The sequence below is a fragment of the Rana temporaria genome, chromosome 2 (genome assembly GCF_905171775.1).
Source record: "Rana temporaria chromosome 2, aRanTem1.1, whole genome shotgun sequence".
Lineage (NCBI taxonomy): Eukaryota > Metazoa > Chordata > Amphibia > Anura > Ranidae > Rana > Rana temporaria.
The window spans coordinates 299,218,829-299,241,682 of NC_053490.1; positions in this window are offsets into that span (position 1 = coordinate 299,218,829).

The window sequence follows — 22,854 nt, forward strand, 5'->3', positions numbered from 1 at the left end:
GGGTATGATTTTAGTCACAAGATATTGTTCAAAGGTGACAATATCCCACCAGGAGTATCCCATCAAGCAATTAATTACGTGCGATACTATCGGCGTAGTTTATATGCTTGAGTGTGAGTGCGGCTTGCAGTATGTGGGTCGCACGTCACGGGCATTGCATGTGAGAGTGGGGGAACATATCAGCAATATCAAAAGGGGTATTAGGAGTCACAGTGTATCTAAACACTTTAGGCAGTGTCACCAGAGGAATCCCAAAGGGTTAAAATTCTGGGGCATTGAAAAAGTTACAAAACATTGGCGAGGGGGACATTACATCCGCCAATTGAGTCGGCGTGAGTCTTATTGGATATATGAGACTAAAGTATCCTCGCCAGCTGGTTTAAATGTAGAGTTTGACCTTAATTGTTTTATTTCCAATAGATAATCCCCCCTTTCTTATGTATTCTTATGTATCTGTATATTTTTAAATATTTTTAAATATTTTTAATTATATTTTGTATATATTATATTTTATATATATATATATATATTTTAATATTAATATTTTTATTTTTAATATTCATAACATTTATGTCCAGTATCTGTTACACGTAGTGTTCCTTTTCGAGACCTTAATGGGTTAATATATAAGGATTTACATATGTGTTTTTGATGTATTTTATGTAATTTGGGTGTGCGATCGTGGCTGACGTCATTTATATTTTTTATGTAAGATTTCTTTTTAAAGGGGTCTTTTTTGCCTTTGAGGATTTCTATCCTTATTGCATATATAACTTTTGGTATATAGGAGTCTGCCCTTTGATAGTATTCCGATCGAATGTGTTTCCTTTTTCCCATTATGATCGAATCTGTCACTTTTTTCCATCATGGTGCAGTTTGTGCCTTCCTTTGCTGACAGTCTTTTGTTGTCTAATTAGGATTGATGGGAGGGCTTGATTACTAGTGGGTGTGTCATGGCAGCCACAGGCTTCTTATACCTAGACAGCGGGACGTTTGCATGCTGCCTTTTTTCACCCCACGCTGATGAAGTCCCGCTCATAGGGACGTAACGTCGTACGAGGGGAAGGGGCCACATGAGACGTCAACCGCGATCGCCGACCTAGACTGAAACCCATGCTTTTATGGATGTTTTATGCTGTTTCGCTGCACTCGTTTGAGAGTGCTTATACAGTGAGTGTATTCGTTTTTTATTCTTAAATAAATGTATTTTGGCTTCAGAGAGCACTAGATTTCCTCTCCTTTGTTTTTTATGCCCTGATTGCCATGTCCTGATCCTGAGTCTGACTGATATCGTGGTTCTACTGCTGCATTGCTTGCTGTCCTCTGAGAACAGGTGGTTCTCTGATTATGCTTTGTGACCTATTGCAGGTCGAAGTTGTAAGGTGAGAGGCCATTCCTGCTATTTGGTGGAGGTTCCTTCTGGATATCACCCTTTGGATTTTTGCACTATTATATTCCGATTTGGATCATCTTTTTGCACTTGAGCACTTTATATGGACTTTATTATATAATTTTTAATTATATATCATATATCATATGTTTTAACTTTCTGTATGTATAGTTTAAAATTATTTGTTTTGCGCTGCACTATTATTATTAGATGATAAGCAGAGCAGCTGCAAGCAGTAGTTTTGTGTCCATGTTAAGGGCTGTGGCTTCAATCTGGGTCCAAGTTTTGTTGGAAGTGGGTGACCACCATTCTCTGAGTTGGTCTAGGATTACTGCTCTGTAGTATGCCTGTATGTTCGGAGTTCCCATACCCCCCTGGCGTACAGGGGAGAGGAGAGTGTCATTCTTGAGCCTGGGTTTTTTATGTTGCCAAATAAATGTGTTTATTGATCTTTGTAGTTTCTTTATTAACTGCAGGGGTAATAAGGGTAGATGGATCGTGTGAAACATATATAGTATATGAGGGAGCAGATAAATTTTCGCCTGAGCAATTCTGCCTGCCCAAGAGACAGGAAAATGACTCAAGTCTTTGGATATGCGCAGAACCTTTTCCTGGAGGTCATCATAATTCACTATTAACCACTTAAGACCCGGACCAAAATGCAGGTAAAGGACCTGGCCAGTTTTTGCGATTCGGCACTGCGTCGCTTTAACTGACAATTGCGCGGTCGTGCTAAGTGGCTCCCAAACAAAATTGGCGTCCTTTTTTTCCCACAAATAGAGATTTATTTTGGTTGTATTTGATCACCTCTGCAATTTTTATTTTTTGCGCTATAAACAAAAATAGAGCGACAATTTTGAAAAAAAAACAATATTTTTTACTTTTTGCTATAATAAATATCCCCCACAAATATATAAAAAAAACATATTTTTTCCTCAGTTTAGGCCGATACGTATTCTTCTACCTATTTTTGGTAAAAAAAATCGCAATAAGCGTTTATCGATTGGTTTGCGCAAAATTTATAGCGTTTACAAAATAGGGGATAGTTTTATTGCATTTTTTTTTACTACTAATGGCGGCGATCAGCGATTTTTTTCGTGACTGCGACATTATGACGGACACATCGGACAATTTTGACACATTTTTGGGACCATTGTCATTTTCACAGCAAAAAATGCTATACAAATGCATTGTTTTCTGTGAAAATTACAATTGCAGTTTCGGAGTTAACCACTAGGGGGCGCTAAAGGGGTTAAGTGTGACCTCATATGTGTTTCTAACTGCAGGGGGGCGGGGCTGGATGTGTGATGTCATTGATCGTCTTTCCCTAACAGACGATCAATGACAGCGCCACAGTGAAGAACGGGGAAGCTGTGTTTACACACAGCTCTCCCCGTTCTTCAGCTCCGGGGACCGATCGGGGGACTCCGGCCGCGATCGGGTCCGCGGGTCCGTGCCCGCGACCCATGGCTGGGCACTTAAAGAGGACCTACAGGTACGTGCTTGTGCCCAGCCGTGCCCTTCTGCCAACGTATATGTGCAGGAGGCGGTCCTTAAGTGGTTAATAGTGTCTTGCTTGGGAAGGTCAGGTGAATTCCTAAGTATGAGCGTGTATAGTAATTTTATATGGTCTATGTAATATAATAAAATAATTTTTTTTTGGATAATTTGATGTTGATCAATTTTTCTGTACCTCAAATCTCCATCTTTCTGCCCTTTGGGTAGTCTTTGTTCTATATAATTAGGAGGTTGTGCATTTATAAGCTCCAATATTAACATAATATTATGTTAGGGTGTTGCACAATGTAATAGCAGTGATTTTGGAAGGAACTGGAAAAAAGGCAACACATAAAGGAAAACATGACTCACAGCTAAACACAATAGTTCACACTGAATAGTTTTCATTCAGAAAAAAACTTTACAAACTTTAAAAGTCACAGTTGTAAGCAATTATAGTGTGTTAAAAAAAAAAGATTCCTGATCACCTCCCCAAAGTAGTACAGTGTTACTATGGTAACACTGCATTGCTCTGGTCACTGTATATATATAAAAAAAAAAAAAAAGAAAAAAAGAAAAAAATATATTTTAAGAAAATTGAAGAAGAATATATATTTTTTAAATTTTTTCTTTTATATACTGTCACCAGTCAGTGTCGCTGATCACCGCCAAACCAATTATATGATGACACTGTTCTGCACTGATGACAGTATGTAAAACATTTAAAAAAATGTTTTTTTTTTTATTTCTTCATTTTCCAAAAAAGTGTTTAAAAAAATGACAACTTCAAATAACTTGTTATGCCTCTTACTAAATACCTTGGACTGTCTACTTTAAAAAAAAAGGGTCATTTGGGGGATATCTGTACCGTCCTGCATTTTCGGGCCTCGAGAAATGATGTAGGCCATCAGTACATCAGGATTGATCAGTTTTCAGAGATACAGTATATATCATAGATTGTGGTTTGTATAACTTTCCTACAGACTAAATAATGTACACTGATTTGGGTTATTTTTCCCATAGAAATGTAGCAGTATACATTTTGGCCTAAATTTATGAAGAAAAAAATATTTATTTGCAATATGTTATAACAGAAAAAAACACATTTTTTTTCTGAATTTTCTGCCTTTTCTCATTTATTTAGCAAAAAATAAAAAACCCAGCAGTGATTAAATACGACCAAAAGAAAGCTTTATTTATATAAGAGAAAATTATAAAAAAATGCATATGGATACAATGTTGCATGACCGCGCAATTATTCAAAATGTGAAAGCACTGAAAGCTGAAAATTGGCCTGGGCAGGAAGGGGGTAAAAGTGTATTTGTATGGAAGTGGTTAAATAAAGCTAGCTATAGCTTGAACCTAAGTGATTTTAACCACTGCTAAAATGATGTACGAAATAAAAAATATTTACTAATAAGATCTTTATTACTATGGCAAGGCCCTGCTAATAGTTTTAGTTGTCTTCAGGTCTTGCAAACTGCAAGATGTGAATGGGGCTTAAAAAAAAGTCTGTGCCCCATCCCAAAAATATAGCGCCTTTCCATTTTATAACAGTACCCTCTAATGGCCACTTTGGGCTTCTTTTGTTCAGCAAAGGAGGTTAAAACAGACCCCGGGAGGCTCGACCACAAATACAGTTATCCTTTAAGCTGATAACATTCACAAACATAAAAGCACAAAAAATGGTCTATAGTTTGATATTTACTATGTAATTCTTTGAGCTACAGTATCTTTCAGATTAGATTGTAGGCTCTCACAGGAAGAGCCCCCTAACCTTTTGTCTTGAATTGCATTGTAACTGTGCTTTCCCCCTTTATTTTGTAAAGTGCTGCACAAAGTTTTGGAACTATTCAAATCCTGTGTAATAATATGTAATTTCACATGTAGTTACTGCAATCTTTGCAGCTCTGCTTAGTCACTTGATGTAATTTCTCTGAAAAATATTTTAAAGTGGTTTACATGATTTTTGGATTCTAAAAACCAGCACATTGCAAAAACTCATCTTTGTAAGTTGGCCATACAAACCAAAATACAACTGTTCAATTCCTGTTAATTTTCTATATCAAAATGCATATCTTGTCCTACCATTAAGATAAACAGCACAACCATTGGTCCCTCCACACATACCAGGGTGCTGGGTGTAATTCTTGACTCTGACCTCTCCTTCAGCCCGCACATCCAATCACTGACTAAATCCTGCCGCCTTAACCTTCGCAATATCTCCAGAATTCAACCCTTTCTGACTAATGACACCACAAAGCAACTTATTCGCTCCTTGATTACTTCCCGCCTTGACTACTGCAACTCTCTCCTTTGTGGCTTACCCTTAAGCAGACTGCCCCCCCTTCAGTCTATTATGTATGCTGCTGCTAGACTAATGCCTATGTAGCGCTACCCCCGCAGGAGCCGCTGTTTGATTCAGGGATCGGCTTTCTAGGTTACCTTCTTGACTTGGTCTAGGGGTGACTTCTGTGAGTGTGAATAAAGAGCAAGGGCCAGATCCACGTAGAACGGCGTAATTTTAAGCAGGCGTAGTGTATCGTAGTTACGCTACGCCGTCGCTACTTTGACAGGCAAGTGCACTATTCTCAAAGCAAAGTTGCGGCAGCGTAGTGTAAATAGGCCGGCGTGGCCCGCCTAATTCAAATATGGAACATGTGGGCGTGTTTTATGTCAATGTATTGTGACCCCACGTAAATGACGCTTTTTCTGAACGGCGCATGCGCCGTCCGTGAAAGTATCCCAGTGTGCATGCTCCAAATTAACCCTGCAAAAAGCCAATGCTTTCGACGTGAACGTAAATGATGCACAGCCCTATTCGCGAACGACTTGCGCAAACAACATAATCGACGGAAAATTCGACACTGGCCCGACGTCCATACTTAACATTGGCTGCGCCTCATATAGCAGGGGTAACGTTACGCCGGAAAAAGCCTAACGTAAACGGCGTATCTGTACTGCGACGGCCGGGCGTACATTCGTGAATTGGCGTATCTAGCTGATTTACATATTCTAGGCGTAATTCAGCGTACACGCCCCTAGCGGCCAGCGTAAATATGCAGTTAAGATACGACGGCGTAGGCGACTTACGCTGGTCGTATCTTAGCAAAATTCTGGCGTATCTTGTTTTCTGAATACAGAAAAAAGATACGCGGTAGCATCCTAGAAGTTACGCGGCGTATCATTAGATACGCCAGCGTAACTTCTTTGTGGATCTGGGCCCAAGTGTCCAGACACAAATTCAGTTTCAAAGCTTTATTCCAAGGCCCAAACTGGCCAACATCAACAGGGCACACGACAGGAAAAAGGCTGATGAGCGTAGAGGAACTTTAGAGCTACGTAGTGTGTGTGTACTGCCTTTGTCCTCTGCAGTTTGCACCTAAAGCTACTTGGTGTGTACTGCCCGTGTCCTCTGCAGTTTGCACCTAAAGCTATGTAGTGTGTGTTCTGACTTCTCTCTGCTCAATGGCATCAGTCACTCCTTCCCTAGCCCCACCATGTCCTCCTGAGGAGTCCCCCTAACTGTTTGACCACAGTGTTGGGTACATGCTGCATGAGGATGCGCAGTGTTTTGAAGGCTCCGATGATGGTACACAGCTAGAGGAAGGCAGTAACGTGAGCCCAGAGAGAGGGGGTGCCCAAGAAGGACAGCAATCTGGCAGTCATGTTCCCCCAGCTGCAGCATACTGCCAGGTTTTCTACAGTGATGAGGAGGGAGGGGATGATGAGGTCACTGACTCTACGTGGGTGCCTGATAGGAGAGAGGAGGAGGAGGCACAGGCACATCTCCAGCGAGGCAGGATGCCCTCCAGGGGCCAGCTTATGGGCAGCACACCGACCGCATCACAACGCAGAGCTACGCATATGCAGGGCGCTGCTGTGTCTCAGCGTTATTCCAAAAGTTCTTTGGTGTGGGCCTTTTTTGAGACGAGTGCATCAGATCGCACCGCTGCTATTTGCAACATATGTCTCAAGCGTATCTCGGGTGGCCAAAACATCACCCGCTTGGGCACCATGTGCTTGACCAGACATATGTCGACCTGCCATGCAGTTTGTTGGCAAGCGTACCTCAAAGACCCACACCAAAGAACAAAGCGGACCTCCCCTTGCCCCTCATCAGCTGGGATCTCCAACCCCACTATACCCTCAGTCCTCTCTGAAGCCTGCACTGATAGGACTGAAGGTGTAGAATTAGGTGTGTCACAGCCTAGTACATGTGGGCAATCTACTATCGGTACACCGATAGCAGATTGTACCAGGCAAATTTCCCTGCCCCAGCTGCTGCAGCACCGAAAGAAGTTCTCTCCCAGCCATCCACATGCCCAGCGGTTGAATGCTAGCTTAGCTAAATTGCTAGCACCTCAACTGCTGCCTTTTCAGTTGGTAGATTATGCCCCCTTCCGTGAGTTTGTGGAATGTGCGGTACCTCAGTGGCAAGTTCCCAAACATCACTTTTTCTCACGGAAGGCGATTCCGGCTCTCTACCGGAATGTGGAAGGCAAAGTCCATGCCTCGCTGGACAGGACGGTCAGTGCTAAGGTGCATATTACCAAAGAGATGCCATGCGGTGCTTGAGCTGGTGTGCTTGAGGGACAGGAGCCAAACTGGGCCAGAGGTTCTGTCAGCTCTGCAGGGGCAGGCTCAGAGTTGGTTGATGCCACACCAGCTTAAGCCAGGAATGGTGGTTTGCAACAATGGCACCAACCTCCTCTCCGCCCTGCGACAGGGACAACTGACCCATGTCCCCTGTTTTGCTCATGTCCTTAATTTGATGGTGCAGAGGTTCTTGGGCAGGTACCTGGGCTTACAGGATGTCCTGAAGCAGGCCAGGAAAGTCTGTGTGCTGGCAGACCTCCAAAGGGAATACAACCTGCCCAAGAACCGCCTTATCTGTGACATGCCAACCAGGTGGAACTCTACGTTGGCCATGCTGCAGCAGCTGCACACACAGCAGAGGGCCATCAATGAGTATCTGTGCCAATATGGCAGCAGAACTGGGTCAGGGGAGCTTGTTTTTCCCCCCATGCCAGTGGGCAATGATCAGGGATGTATGCACTGTCCTGTCACCATTTGAGGAGGCCACGAGGATGGTGAGCAGTGACAGTGCATGCATCAGTGAGACTGTCCCTCTAATTCAACTGTTGGAGCACACACTGCGTGGAATAATGGACAGGGCCCTTGAGGCAGAACCAGACAGTGTTCCTGCTTGCCTGCCTATCACACAGGAAGAGGATGAGGAGGAGGAGGAGGAGGATTGTGTCAGCATGGAGGTGGAGCCTAGCACTCAGCATCAGCAGCAGTCTTTAAGGGATCAATTACAGTCCCAAGGAACCCATGGACTTGTACGTGGCTGGGATGAGGTGGCTGCGAATCCTGTCGTCCTCAGTGACCCAGAGAACTCCACACTGAATGCCTCAGCAAACCTACGTTGTATGACCTCCCTGATCCTGCAAAGCCTGCGGAAGGATCCTTGTATTCGTGCTATCAAGGAGAGGGATCATTACTGTCTGGCAACTCTCCTTGATCCACGTTACAAGAATAAGGTTGCGGACCTTATCTTGCCGGCGCAGAGGGAGCAGAAGATGAAACATCTCCGGGAGGCCTTGCAGAAAGGTCTGTGCAACGCGTTCCCAGAGACTGGGGGGTTACAAAATCCAGGTCCTGGACAACGTGTTGCCGAGGCTTTGGTTAGTCACAGAAGGAGCGGTGGAGAAGGTGACCGTCTGACCGATGCGTTCAGACAATTTTTTAGTCTGTAGCCCCAAGGTATGACCGGTTCCAGCAATCATCGCCAGTGTCTGTTTTACATGGTGCGGGAATACCTATGGGCAAGATCAGGCTTGGACACCTTTCCCACCGAAAATCCTCTGTCTTACTGGGTCTTGAGGATGGATCACTGGCCAGAGCTTGCACAATACGCAATAGAGCTACTGGCTTGTCCTGCATCCAGCGTTCTTTCAGAACGCACATTTAGTGCTGCTGGAGGCTTTGTTACCGATCACAGGGTGCGCCTCTCCACCGACTCGGTCGATCGACTGACCTTCATAAAAATGAATCAGGCTTGGATCACCACCAGCTACCAAGCACCTGATGCTGATGTAACTAAGTAATTTTTTTTTTAAATGTCAGATTCCTTCGAGACTGCCTATGCTGATGCTGAGTGACTATCCTGTTATGCTGAGTGACTATTCTTTTCCTCCTCAATGATTATGCAGATAGCGTGTAAGAACATTTTTGGTTCTGGGCACCGCCACCAGTGGCTAAGGCCCAATTTTTCTGCCCCTGTTTAACAGGGGCGTGTAATTACAATTTTTGATGCAATACTTTGCAGCAGGCTCATTCCTGCGCTCCAACTAGAGTATCTGTGAGGGGTTGCAGTGTTGTGGCACCAGCACCAGCGCCTAAGGCCCAATTTTTATGCCCCTGTTTAACAGGGGCGTGTAATTACAATTTTTGATGCAATACTTTGCAGCGGGCTCATTTCTGCACTCCAACTAGAGTATCTGTGAGGAGGTTGCAGTGTTGTGGCACCAGCACCAGTGCCTAAGACCCAATTTTTCTGCCCCTGTTTAACAGGGGCGTGTAATTACAATTTTTGATGCAATACTTTGAAGCAGGCTCATTCCTGCACTACAACTAGAGTATCTGTGAGGGGTTGCAGTTAGGGATGAGCTGAACACCCCCCTGTTTGGTTTGCACCAGAACTTGCGAACACACCAAATATTCGTGTGAACTTTAGAACCCTGTTAAAGTCTATGGGACTCGAACATTTGAAATCTAAAGTGCTAATTTTAAAGGCTAATATGCAAGTTATTGTCCTAAAAAGTGTTTTGGGACCTGGGTCCTGTCCCAGGGGACATGTATCAATGCAAAAAAACTGTTTTAAAAATGGCTGTTTTTTCGGAAGCAGTGAATTTAATAATGCTAAAAGTGAAACAATAAAAGTGAAATATTCCTTTAAATTTCGTACCTAGGGAGGGGTGTAAAGTTAGCATGTGAAATAGCGCATGTTTCCCGTACTTAGAACTGTCTCTGCACAAAGTGTCATTTCTGAAAGGAAAAAAAGTCTTTTAAAACCGGACTTGCGGCTATAATGAATTGTCGGCTCTGGCAATTTAGAGCGAATTCATAAAAAAAAAAAAGCGTGGGGGTCCCCCCAAATTCCATTACCAGGCCCTTCAGGTCTGGTGTGGATTTTAAGGAGAACTCCACCCCAAATTAAAAAAAAATGACGTGGAGTTCCCTCAAAAATTCACACCAGACCCCTTATCCGAGCACGTTAACCTGGCCGGCCACAGAAAAGAGGGGGGATAGAGTGCGCCCCCCCTCTCCTGAACCGTACCAGGCCACATACCCTCAACATAGGGAGGATGTCCCCATGTTGATGGGGACAAGGGCCTCGTCCCCACAACCCTTGCCTGGTGGTTGTGGGGGTCTGCGGGCGGGGGGCTTATCAGAATCTGGAAGACCCCTTTAACAAAGGGGACCCCCAAATCCTGCCCCCCCCTATGTGAATTGGTAATGGGGTACATTGTACCCCTACCATTTCATGAAGGAAGTGTAAATAGTTGAAAAAAACACACACACACACCGTAGAAAAAAGTCCTTTATTAATAATAAAAAAAAAATCCAGCGGTGGTAATCTACTCGGTCCCAGCTTCCTGCTCCAATGTTGTCTGTATCCAGCGACGGTTGATCTACGGTCCAGCGATGAGAAGATCCATCCATCCAGAGCGCAGCCACGCCGACCTCCTCTCTCCGCTGGACACAGCCCAGCGAATGACACGCTGCAGCTTTGACATTTCTTTTAAAGGGGAGGCGGGGCCACCCGTCACGTGACCCCGCCCCCTCTGACGCACCCTCTGCTACGTCACTGGGGAAGCCCAGCAAGGGGGAAGACTGGGCTTCCCCAGTGATGTAGCAGAGGGTGCGTCAGAGGGGGTGGGGTCACGTGCATTGATACATGTCCCCTGGGACAGGACCCAGGTCCCTAAACACTTTTTAGGACAATAAATTGCATATTAGCCTTTAAAATTAGCACTTTAGATTTGTCCCATAGACTTTAACAGGGTGTTCCGCGGCTTTTCGAATTTGCCGCGAACACCCCTAATTGTTCGTTGTTCGCCGAACAGGCAATGTTCTAGTCGAACATGAGTTCGACTCGAACTCGAAGCTCATCCCTAGTTGCAGTGTTGTGACACCAGCACCAGTGCCTAAGGCCCAATTTTTCTGCCTCTGTTTAACAGGGGCGTGTAATTACAATTTTTGATGCAATACTTTGCAGCGGGCTCATTCCTGCGCTCCAACTAGAGTATTTGTGAGGGGTTGCAGTGTTGTGGCACGAGCACCACCACCACCACCAACAAAGGCCCAATTTTTCAGCCCCTGTTCAGGAGGGGCATATAATTACAATTCTTGATCTAATATTTCACAGCAGGGCCCATTCCTGCGCCCACCAAGAGTAACTGTGAGGGCTTACAGAATTGTGACACCAGCGCCAGCACCAAAGGCCCAATTTTTCTACCACTGTTCAACAATGGCATGTAATTACAATTCTTGAAATAATAGTTCACACAGCAAGGCGTTCCAGCTCCCACCAAGACTAACTTCGAGGGCTTACAGTGTTGTGGCAACACCAACACCTAGGGCCCAAATTTCTGCTGAGTATATACAGCAGGCCCCTACTTTCAAACATCCAACTTACAAACGACTCCTACTTGCAAACGGAATTAGACAACAGGAAGTGAGAGGAAATCTACCCCTAGGAAGGGAAATTCTCTTCTGTAAGAGGTGTCTCCTGTCCACTGATGCTTTATCACCAATCCTTGTTACACTACAAAACCCACATTTTCAAAACATCATTTGTCATTGGGACAGAAAGTGAATTGCAATCTTCTGAACAGATGCACACAGACAGAAAAACAAATGTTTACAGGGGTGATAACCCTTCTCTATGTTTTCAGAAAAGCTTAAAAATAGATTTTATGGCTTACAGGTTATTTACATATCTCATGCACTAGCTTGCAGACATGAACAGCTTCTGTGAAGTGCACAATTCACATCCCCCTCCCCTCTCCTCCTCTCCTCTCCCCTCCAGCTCTCGCAGGATTGGCTGTCTTTCCTGTGTTTTGATTAAATGTTTTCAAAATATGGGGTGATCTACAGTTCAGTGTGAACAGCCATCATAATATACATAGACAGGGTGTGCCCGGATGCGAGCAGAGAAGGACGCAATCTAGTGGAGCTCCGTGAACCCAGGCCTAATCCTCTGCCATCCGCGTCTGGGGTTCGTTCTAACACCTCGGGGCACCCCCGCCCTGGTCCCTGGTGCTCCCCTGTACAGGTACATACCGGTTTGGTGGCCCCCGGACAGCCGCCCGCTCCATAATTTGTCCCGCAGCCAAATCAATCCACGGACGAGCCACCGCCATATTGCGGCGTACAAAGCCTCCGCAAACACCGGGCTTGAGTATCGCGGCCGCGATACAATCGGCTATCACCTTCGGACGCACCGGAATCATCGATCAGCCTGCTTGGCCTATAGGACCAAGGTGGTGGGGGCCCGTGGACCGGTGGGGGTGCCCTGAGATGGCCGGCAATCAGTGTGTGGAGGTAAGCGGCGGCCATCTTGCTACACCTCAGCCTAGAAGAAAGCCTCCCACGAACTCCCACTGCACACCCGGCGATATATCACTAACATACCCCCTGTGAAGGAGGTGGCTGGAGCATTCAGGTTCACAGCTTTAAGGGCAGCAACAAAAAGTATTCCCCCTTTGGCCTATGATAAGCCCTGCACCATTACCTGAATAAAACAGCCATCTTGCTGCTCATAAAGGCAGAACAGGAGGCGCATGTGCGTCCTCTAAAGATGGTGGACGCATAGAGGGAGAGCTCCGGTCCCCGTCTCACTATCCGCAGCTCCTGCTAAGCATCTAAAGCTGACACAGCTCCAGGAGTATACCGAGCAAGTGCCCGATTCTCCTCTCAGCATCATATGGAAACAATTGGCTTCCAAAAAGCCGTCTATAGAGGTTTTGTTTCGCAGCCGCTCCCGAGGCCTGACCGTGATATGGAGCGCTTCCTGTATAGGCCGCAATCCCCGGCCTCGGGTATTTCGGCCGGTCCGTCGGATCACGGCGATTCGCGATCAGCGGCTATGACGGCCCCTACGGTGGACAATGGATCCCAGCAAGCCCAGTCACCGGGGACCACGGACGTGGTTACAGTTGCTGTTCTGGATCATAAGCTGCAGTCACTCCTCCAAGACCTGACTCACAACATCACCAAAGAGGTGGGTAAAATTACTCAGGAGCTCCGGAGGGAGATTTATCAACTAGGGGAACGCACAGACACACTAGAGACTAAATTCGATGAACTTACCCAGTATGTATGTTTTAGAAGAAGACAATGCTGCCATGAAACATACACTTTCCCAACTCCAATTGCAACAGGAGGATTTAGAGAACAGGGAAAGGCGCCAGAACCTTCGGATAAGAGGGGTCCCCGAATTGGTCACAGATAAGGAGCTACGCCCGTATCTATTGGGTCTATTCGTCACTTTGGCGCCCCACATACCAGGTATTGATCGGGCTCACAGGTCTCTGGCTCCTAAACCGCCTGCTGGCTCCAACCCCAGAGATATTGTTGTTCGCTTTCATTTTTATGAGAGCAAAGAAGCCCTCACTGTTGCAACAAATCTCGCATCGAATTTAAACAGGCCAGGATACAGATCTTCAATGACCTTTCTCCTATTACCTTGGCAAAACGACGCAGCTTTCGTCCTGTTACCAGCCATCTGCAAAACCATCAAGTGCCTTATCGCTGGGGATTCCCCCTCCGCTTATCTGTCCTAAAAGATGGGGTCCAACACTCTCTGAGAGACCTATATGAGAGTGAGGCCTTCACTCGCAACCTAGGTCTCCCCCTTGTTCCTGAAGAGGATTTTCAACTCCCTGTCCTGAATCCCAAGCCTCTAATGACACTGGCCAAGATCTGGACCCCTGTGCAATGCAGGTTCGCGAAAGGCATTCTCTACTCCACAGCGGGCTGATCCTTCCAGATTCCAAACCTGAAGAATCTTGCTCTTATGAAATTCCTTACAACCTCCTTTATTTATTTTTTCTCATGGTCAGTTGATGACTGCTCTGACCGTGTCGGAGTTCTTGGGCCCAAGAACCACATCTACTGTTTGTTATATATTTTTTGATTACGCTAATGATGCCTACTTGAACTTCCGGTCCTGTCCTCTTTGAATCCGCTTATGTTTGAACTGACTGCCACTATGGGCAGCCCCCATGGATGCTTCATTCGATGGCTCATCACGGATCGGCGCTGACTGTTCTCTCTGTTGAGGACCCACCTTCGGATCTCGCAGGTTGCCATGCCCCTCACCCTAACCCCAGGCTGTTGTCTGGGTTCCCTGTAGTTTTTTCATCTTCAGGGTTTTTTGAAAAAATGTGTTTTCAATTTTGTTTTTTGTCTTTTCTTCTAGGTCTTTTTTTTTACCTTGCTCAGCTTTTTTTGTTGCACCATTTCAACTTATGAGCTTGTTTGCTTTACTGTGTTCTGCACCATGGTTATTTTACAGTTTCATTCTAGTTTCTGTTAAAATAGCGGTATTTTTGATTGATTTATTATGGCTCTAAAGATTTACTCCTGTAACGTGAAGGGTCTGAATTCCATTGGTAAAAGATGGCAAGCTTTGAAGGAAGTTAGGTCCTCCGGTGCAGAGTTGATTATGGTTCAGGAGACCCACTTCAAGTCTGGGGGTTCCTTTAAATTTGCGTCCAAACAATTTCCCACAACATATATGGCTTCTGATCCATCTGGACAGGCAGGAGTAGCAATCCTTATTAAACGCTCCTGTCCGATCCGTGTCCTTTCCTCATACTTGGACCCTGGGGGTCGTTTCGTGCACCTGGACTGTAGTCACCTGAATACCCAGTTTACATTGGCGAACATATACGCCCCTAATGTAGGCCAAATTGGTTTCCTCTCGACGGTCTTTGAGAAATTACAAGCCATTTCCCATCCCTTTTTGATTTTGGGGGGTGATTTTAATGTGTGCATGTCCTCGACCAAAGATAGACGGGCCCTATTTCAGGATACTCCAAGAAGTGCTGTCCAGAAGTTGTCTGCCTCGTTTCGTAAACTGACTAGATCATATAACCTTTTTGACAATTGGAGAGTGAAACACCCGACTCAGAGGGGGTTCACCTTTTATTCCCCGCCTCATAAGCTTTATTCCAGATTGGACCACTTCTTTGTAACTGCCCCCCTGCTCCCATATGTTGTCTCCTCCGAGATTAACCCAATTACCTTGTCGGATCATGCATCCATTGAGATCGATATTGTATTGTCTGCTCCAACCCCCAGGACTTGCCACTGGCATCTCAATGAGTCCCTGATTAAGGATCCATTGATGCAAGCCCAGTTGCAACAACAATTATCTGAATTTTTGAATTTAAATGTGGGTTCAGTGGCGGAGATTTCCACCTTGTGGGAGGCCCACAAAGCCTTTCACTGGGGAAGCGTCACTGGGGAAGCCCAGGAAGAGGGAAGACTCTGGGCTTCCCCAGTGACGTAGCAGAGGGTACATCAGAGGGTGCGGGGTCACGTGACGGGTGGCCCTGCCTCCTCTATATAAGTAATGTCACAGCTCCAGCACATCATTCGCTGGGCTGTGTCCAGTGGTGAGAGGAGGTCGGGGATGCTGCCCTCCGGATGGATCTTCTCATCGCTGGAGCGGAGATCACCCGGCCGTCGCAGGATCTTCTCATCGCTGGAGATCACCCGCAGCCATCGCAGGATCAAGACAACGTTGGAGCAGGAAGCCGGGAACGAGTGGATTATCACCGCTGGAGTTTTTTTCTTTTCTTTTTTTTATTAATAAAGGACTTTATTCTACGGTGTGTGTGTGTGTGTGTGTGTGTGTGTGTTTTTTTTACAAGACTTTACACTTCCTTCATGAAATGGTAGGGGTACAGTGTACCCCATTACCATTTCACACAGGGGGGGGTCAGGATCTGGGGGTCCCCTTTGTTAAAGGGGTCTTCCAGATTCTGATAAGCCTCCCGCCCGCATACCCACACAACCACTGGGCAAGGGTTGTGGGGATGAGACCCTTGTCCCCATCAACATGAGGACATCCTCCCCGTGTTGATGGCATGTGGCCTGGTGCGGTTCAGGAGAGGGGGGGGGGGCACACTCTTTCCCCCCCTCTTTTCTGCAGCCGGCCAGGTCAACGTGCTCGGATAACGGGTCTGGTTATGGATATTTAGGAGGAACCGCACGTCATTTATGTTTTAAATTGACGGCGGGGTTCCCCTTAATATCCATACCAGACCTGAAGGGTCTGGTTATGGATATTTAGGGGGAACCGCACGTCATTTTTTTTTAAATTGACGGTGGGGTTCCCCTTAATATCCATACCAGACCTAAAGGGTCTGGTTATTGAATTTGCGGGGACCTCCGCGCATTTTTTCCCCAAACTCCGATCCCAGACCCAAACTTTTTCCAATTATTCGGGTTCGGGTCCGGGTTCGGGAAAAACCCAAAGTCCGTACTGAACCTGAACTTTACAGTTCGGGTTCGCTCAACCCTACTCAACACTTAATGCTCCTGTCTCCTCAGAGGAGATAGCGGAGGTAATAAAAGCTCTCCCAACCCATAAGTCCCCAGGTCCAAATGGACTCTCCTATGCATATTATAAAACCTTTTCAGAAATTTTAAACCCTCATCTACAGTCTCTGTTTTCCTCCTTGCTCAAAGGCACCGTCCCCCATTCACACTTTTTGCATGCATTCTTGACTGTTATCCCTAAGCCGGGTAAGGATCCCTCATTACCAGATAATTATCGTCCCATTGCATTATTGAACTCAGATTATAAGATCTTTACAAAACTACTGGCCAACCGACTTTCCCCGTTGTTGACGGCTTTGATCCATAAAGATCAAGTGGGTTTTGTTCCCACAAGCCACGCAGGCGATAATACCAGACGGACTGTAGATTTGATAAACCTTTTAACCAAAACTAAGCAGGCAGCAGTTGTCTTAAGCCTAGATGCGCAAAAAGCGTTTGATCGCCTTAGCTGGCCTTTTATGTTTGCAGTCCTTGATAGATATGGGTTCTCTGGTCCTTTTATTCAAGCCTTACGAGCTATTTATTCCACTCCCTCATCTCAGGTACAGCTTTCCTCCTGTCTGTCTCGATTGTTGTCCCTTAGTAATGGCACCAGGCAGGGGTGCCCATTGTCGCCCTTGTTGGTTATTTTGAGTCTTGAGCCTCTGACAGCGGCCATTAGGCAACATCCGGATATACGGGGTGTCCCATTGAGACAGAGGGACTATAAGCTATCGCTCTTTGCTGACGACATCTTGCTGACCCTCACTCACCCTTCTACCTCCTTACCTGCCTTGCACGACACTCTATCTGCGTTTGGTGTCTTGTCTGGGTTTAAAATTAATCAGTCAAAGACAGAGGCATTACCAATTAATGTATCACCAGACATGCTTAAATCTTTCCAGGACAAGTTTAATTATCACTGGTGCTCTTCTTCATTGAAATACCTGGGAGTGTATATCACTTCCTCATACTCCACCCTATATCAAGCTAATTTCCCCCCCATGTTTGCGGAAATAACCCGTCTCTTGAATCTGTGGGCCTCTCTTCCGATATCTCTCTTGGGCAGGGTTAATGTCCTTAAGATGTTGATACTCCCTAAAATGTTGTACCTTTTTGAGACTCTCCCAACCTTGGTTCCTATGTCGCAGCTGAAACTTCTCCAGAGGCGATGCCTCAAGTTTATATGGAATAATGCTCTTAAACATAGTGGAGGTCTGGCAGAGCCAGACATTATTAAATATTATTATGCTTCTCATCTTCGTACACTAACTTCCTGGGTTTTTAGAAAGGCTCCCTCTAGATGGGCAGAGATAGAGATGGGGATTACTGCTCCAGTATACCACTGTTATATGCTTTGGCCTTCCTCCACTAAATGTATGCCCCAGCTCAGATCTTTATGTCTGGCCCCGATGCTGTTTACCCTTCCCATTTGGAGGAGGTGTGCAGAGCGGTTCTCCCTTTCCTCCAAATGTTCTCCCCTAATGAATGTCTTTTTTCAATCCGGAAATACCTGATGGTATGTCTTACGGGAGGATGTATCCATGGACTCAGGCTGGGGTCTTTCAGCTGCGACATCTGGCTAATCCGGTCACACATATTTTCTTATCATTTTCAGATTTACAATCAAAATATGACCTCCCAGCCTCCCTTCAGTATTCTTATTTACAATTTAAACATTTTTTTCTTTCTACTTTCCCCTCGCTCTCGTTGGAGAGGCCCACAGATTTTGAACTCTTATGTGTTGCTGGTCCCTATGAGTCCAAACAGATCTCATCCATATACAAGATTTTACATGAAACTCCTCCCCTGATGGACTTCACACATGGCTATATGAAAAAATGGTCTACTATTCTACAACGCCCAATCTCGTTATTGGATTGAGGGAAAATATGGGCCAATATGTCAAAAATCTCACATTGTGTAGTGCAGAGGGAGACTGCCTTTACAATTTTGATGTTTTGGTATAGGACCCCTGACTTACTGCACGCTCGTGACTCCACCCTTTCTAAGCATTGCTGGAGGTGCGGTGGGTCTGTGGGTTCCCTTTTCCATATTTTTTGGGACTGCCCCCTCATTGGCCCTTTTTGGATTAAGATTCAAGAGCTCCTGCAGAAGCTGCAATCTAACCCTGTGCCTTTGTCACCTATACACTTCCTTTTGGGCTTGCCCCTTTCGGAACTGCCTAAAACTTTGCAGAAACTTATGTCCTTTGTTCTTTTGGCTACAAAGAGAGCCATTCCTAGGCTATGGCTCTCCACTTCACCCCCCACTCTCCATCACGTCCTTTCTATCATAGCTGACACATGTAGGATGGAACATTTGACCGCTAAGGTTGATGACACTTTACCTCTTTTTGATAAGATATGGAAATTATGGGACGATTCTGAGTTCTCATCGGATTCTTTGTCTGAATCTCTTCAGGACACTTGATCCCCATGGTGCTTCCATCTGTTTATACTATGTTTTTGTGCTTTTGTTTTGGATTTCTTTTTTTTCTCACTTGGAACTCATCATTCTCAATAAGTTACGCTTATCTCGGATTACGGTTTGTCTGCAATGCCTTGTTTAATGTTTTTTAAGAATTGTCTTGCCAGACTTTACCTGTGTTCCTGATATGCTTACAGTTCGATTTGCTTTGTATTACCGAAAGTTGAAATACCTTTTCTCTTGTGATATGCTGTACATTGTCTTTAAACTTCTATAAATAAACAATAAAAAAAAAAAGAATATACATAGACAAGAAGCTGTGCATGTCTGCAAGCTAGTGCACGAGATATGTAAATAACCTGTCACTCAAGCAAGGACTTTGGTCTTTATAGGGAAGTCTGTTTTATTTCACTGCACAATAAAAAGAGGATTGCTCAGCGCTGGATTAGCTCTGTGTTGCAAGACTGGGCACAGATGATAGGAAATCTTTTTATCTACATTGTGACATAAAAAAAAAAAATTGGGTTTACATCCACTTAAAAAAAAAAAAAATTGGGGTTTACATCCACTTAAAAAAAAAAAAAATTGGGGTTTACATCCACTTTAAACAAAAATATGGTTTAATATCGCTTTAACAGTTTTAAAACAAAGTGCAGTTATCCTTTTTTGACCCTTTGCCCTGAGCTGACAGACGTATGACAGGACACGTTAGCTAGGGAAAAAACTTTGTTGTGCCCTCAGTGCCCTTATTACATGCTTATTTTTCCCCACTCCAGGATTACTTTTAGCTATAATAGATCCAACCTCGGAGGTAGAATGTATTTGAAAATCGAATGGCCTGGGCGCATGCGCGGGGTCTAGCAGGACGGTCATGCCGGGCTAGAGCTCCGCTCTGTGAGGGAGAATTACTGCGGATAACCGGCAGACAACGGAGCCGCAAATGACCGGGACAAAGTGAATATATCTCCGGGAGGTGAGGGGAATCATTTAATAGGAAAATGGTGTTGGGAGGCGCCAGAAGCAAGGTTAAAACGAACCCCAGCAGCGCAGCCCAGTAAACAAAGGGCACAGCCAAAAAGTCGCTAGTCACCTCAGCCACCTCAGAGGCTCTCCTCACAGGGAAAGACAAAGGGCGCACTTCTAAGCAAATGAAGCCTGCTATTTCCCAGGGGACCTTAAGCACGGATAGTGAAAATGAGGAGTTATCTGATACCTCACAAGCTGCTGTACAAAGCGCAGCTGTCCCCTCAGAACTATTACAACAATTTGAGAGAATGCTGAACAAAGCATTAAAGCGCACCTCAAACCTCACCAAAGAGATAAGGGATTTGGGAAGCCGCACTGAGACCTTAGAATCAAAAGTAGAAGAGATAGAGATTACTACACAAGACTGCCAGTCTGAAATAGACACTCTCAAGGAGGAAAATCTGACTCTTCAAAACAGACTGGAAGATTATGAAAATCGTGCCAGAAGGTCAAATTTAAGGTTCAGAGGAATCCCAGAGACAGTCTTAGATCTTCCAGGTACTACATTAGCAATATGCCAGGAACTATTGCCGGGAATGGCAATAGAGCGGTTGGAATTAGACAGAGTCCACAGGGCACTTGCCCCAAAGAAAGCAGAGGGACCCCCCAGAGATATTATCGCCAAATTCCACTACTATAGGACAAACGAACAAGTATTAGAAGCAGCCAGAGAAAGGAACAGCCTATCATTCCCAGGGCCGGATTAACAATGGGGCTGATGGAGCTGCAGCTCCAGGCCCCTTTCTCAAGATAGGCCCATTTGCCCATTTTTTTTTTTTTAAAGATTTTTTTTTTCTAAGATCGAATTTGGGGGGTTGTAGCTCGATGACCAGAGGTCACAGAAACCCCACATTTGGGGGTAGGCATGGGAAGAGCTACCCCACAACTGGTTAAAATATGGGACGGCTATCATTTATGGTTCCGGAGATACGGGCCTGCTTGCACAGCCTGTCAGAAGCTACATTCAGAGCGGCCAATATAAATACAAGCTGACACACTACAGCAGACTGATAGGATCACAGGGCTTATAATAATTATTTGTATATTACTCATGGTAATTAACTCCTTGCCACCCAGGCCAATTCTGACACTTCTCTACTAAATGTAAAAATCATCATTTGTTTTTTGCTAGAAAATTACTCTATGGTGGTCTTTGCACTTTTTGCAGGGTACAGAGCTGCACGATTCTGGCTAAAATGAGAATTGCAATTTTTTTGCTTAAAAGATAGATCACGATTCTCTCACGATTGTTGCGGCGTAACATCATCTTTCACATTAAAACCAAAAAAAAAAAAAAAAAATGGGCTAACTTCACTGCTTTGTTTTTATGGTTTTTATTATTCATTGAAGTGGGAAAATGCAGTGTGACATAACATATTGCAGCAATAGCCATTGTATTCCCTAGAGCAGTGGTTCTCAACCTGGGGGTCGGGACCCCCTCGGGGGTCAAATGATAATTTGCCAGGGGTCCCCACATCCTGGGCTGTTCCTGAAGCCCACACCACTCTCCCAGCCCTTTTCACTGATCATAACTCTCCCCAGCACTGCCACTCATCCCATCCCCCCCCCCACCAAGGAGCAAGATAAGTAATAAAAATAGAGAATACATGGAATATAGAGGAAAAGAGCGGGATAAAAGAAAGAAAAAGGGAGAGAAAGACGGCTGGAGAGGGATGGGGGGGGGGGGGGAATTTGAATAAAGAGAGATAAAAGAGAAAGAAAGAACAACAAGAAAGAGTTGTCCTAAAATGTACCATAGGGGTTTTAATACTGTATGAGTGGATGGGACTCAGGGAGCGCTAAATGTCCGTGGGTTTGGTGGTGCAAATTACTTGTCATGCCTTGGGTGCTGACAACCCACGCTACGAAAACAATTTTACTGTTAGGGGTCCCCACAACTTGGAAAATTTTATCAAGGGGTCACGACACTAGAAGGTTGAGAACCACTGCCCTAGAGTCTCTGCTAAAATATATATATAATGTTCGGCGGTTCCAAGTAATTTTCTAGCAAATAATATTGCTTTCTAACTTAAGAAACAAGTGTTGGACTTTAAGTGGTTAAATTTAGTTACAATGTTAGTTAGTTACAATGTTTCATTTTGTTTACAAACTTCGCAGACTGCCCAGATTTGTTCTTTACTCACAGAAGTGTATCCCTTTGATCTAAGAAGGAAGTGTCAGTTACAATGTTTCCTGTTAAAAACTTGGCAGACTGCCCAGATCTTTTCTTTTGATAGCTGAAAGTCTTTCCACTTGTTATATGAAAGAATCAGCAAACTCTGCATTGAAGATCGTCAGGGGGGTTGAATCGAGATCACGATTTTTTTAACGATTAATTGTGCAGCTCTAGCACGGTATTTGCGCAGCAATTTTTCAAACATGTTTTTTTGGAAAAAAATGTTTCATTCATTAAAAAAACAGTTAGTTAGTTAAGTTAGCACAATTTTTTTTGGTATCCTAAGCGATGCTTTACATTTTTTTAGGTTACATGTTTAGAGTTACAGAGGAGGTCTAGTACTAGAATTATTGTTCTCGCTCTAACGATCGTGGCGTATGTAACCTGTGTGTATCTGGCTCTGATACTACCAGTGCCTACCCAGCCACTGACTAGTATCTCTCCCCAGCCTGTCCCCACACACCCTCTCACCTGCTGACCTGTGGATGGGGGAATCACTCCTGCAGTGTTTTTGTGTTCTGCCAGTGCGTACAATGATCAGTGTTGCTAACTTTAGCTGGCAGCACTGATTGTTTTAAGGAAAAAAAAAAACAGGCTGGTTGTACTCAAGTTGATTAATAGATTGACTTGTGTAAAACCAGCTAGCCCATACATAGATTGACTATGGCTGGTCTCTGCATAATTGGGGTAATTTCAATCCATGTATGACCCG